Source organism: Chinchilla lanigera, unplaced genomic scaffold, assembly GCF_000276665.1.
Source record: "Chinchilla lanigera isolate Chin_1 unplaced genomic scaffold, ChiLan1.0 scaffold00054, whole genome shotgun sequence".
In the NCBI taxonomy this organism is placed as follows: domain Eukaryota; kingdom Metazoa; phylum Chordata; class Mammalia; order Rodentia; family Chinchillidae; genus Chinchilla; species Chinchilla lanigera.
The window spans coordinates 10,625,798-10,627,482 of record NW_004955455.1 but is presented as its reverse complement, the minus strand read 5'-3'; the positions used below and the strand labels follow the sequence as shown (position 1 = coordinate 10,627,482).

Genomic DNA, 1,685 nt, shown 5'->3' with positions numbered 1-1,685 from the left:
GTCCTTAGGTGGGCATCTGCAGCCAGTGCATGGTGGGCCAATTGTGTCATTATTTCTCTGTGTCATGGTAGCTCTCAAATGAGCGGCGGCGGCCAGCCTCAGGGCTGGCGAGCAACAGCGCTCCCGCTGCATGGCTCCCCCTGTGCTGGGGCCCCTCTTTCCGGGCACCTATGAGGCAGGGAGGGAGCCGGTCAGCAGACCGGCGCTCCCTGCCTGTGGCTCCCCTTGTCCTTACATTTAAGTGGTGTTTTTTTTTTTTTTGTAATCCATTCTTTCAATTTGTGTATTAGTCAGCTCTTTCTCACTGTGATGGAATACTTGACATAAACTATTTAAGAAAGGAAAGATTTATTTTGGCTCATAGTTTTCAGTTCACAGTCATCTGGCTCATTGCTTTTTGGCGTGAAACTTGAAGGTAACAGGGCATAGAGGAGCAAAGCCGCTCATCTCATGGCAGGCAGGAAGTGGAGGGAGCATGGGCTGGCAGGCTTTCTCATCCTTTCCTTTTTGTTCCACCAGTTTCCAGTCCTTTTGGACGGAGCTGCCCACATTCACATGCCAATCATTTCTGAAAACTCTTACACATATACCCAGAAGTATGCCTTACTAATTTCCCATTTCTTTTTTCTTTTTTCTGGTACCGGGAATCAAACTCAGGGCCTTTGCACTTGCCAGGCAGGTGCTGTGCTACTGGGCTACATCCCTAGCCTGTGTGCTAACTCTTTGGCCCTAACTTCCTGTTTCTTAATTCAATCAAGTTGGCAATCAAGAATAACCACTGTCTTTTTTGTCATTGTTCTTGTGGTACAGGGAGATTGAGCCCAGGGATGTGTTACCACAGAGCCATCACTTTCTATTTACTTATAAATTCCCAGCCATTTTATTTATTTCCAGACAAGTTCTCACTAAGTTGCCCAGGTGGACCTCAAATTTGAGAGCCTCTGTCTTAGCCTCCTAAGTATGTGGGATTACAGGCATGTGTAGCTGTGCCTGTCAGGTCATATTTAGACCATTTACATTTAAAGTGATTATTGATATAGTTGGATTAATATCTATAATATTTGTAATATTTTGTTGCCTTTTGTTTTGTTTGTTTGTCTTACATTCTCCTTTTTTTCTCTGTCTCTCATTTTAAATAATTTTATTTTCTGTCAATTTTGAGCATAATATTTGTGATTTTATACATCAAAAATTTTTAGTGGTCTTTATAGTGTTTAATTGTGCATTTACAATTAACCCAGATTTAGTTTCAAGTACTGCTAGTGTGTTATTATATTATTATGGCTGGTGTACTTTGTAATGCAGTATTTGCAACTTCCCCATCTCATTCCTTTTGAAACTACTTATCCATAAGTTATGATAACAAAATTCATTTTTACTGTTAAGAATAAGAAAAATCACTTCTGGGAAGATGGCAGACTGGTGATGAGCAGAGAAACATCCTCTCTGAGATTTGCTGTCTAGACACTGGAATATAACAAGATGAGGAAGAGAAGAAGGATCTGAAGTGAGAATCAAGTCCATGGAGAGAGCAAAGAGAGAAACCTCAATGCAGGAGATGGCAAGTGGTGCTTTCTCCCTGAGCTCTGACTTTCTGTGTGTATGTAGGGGCTTGAATCTGCAGATGCATAGTGACTACTGGTGACCCCAGAGGCCTCCATGGAGAAATGCACCAGTGGAATGGA

At 42.1% G+C, this 1,685-nt stretch overlaps 1 pseudogene; it reads right to left on the bottom strand.

Annotated features, from left to right (window-relative positions):
- Positions 1 to 49: 49 nt before the first annotated feature.
- The window catches only part of LOC102018158, a 33,558-nt pseudogene continuing 31,922 nt past the window's right edge, over positions 50 to 1,685 (bottom strand).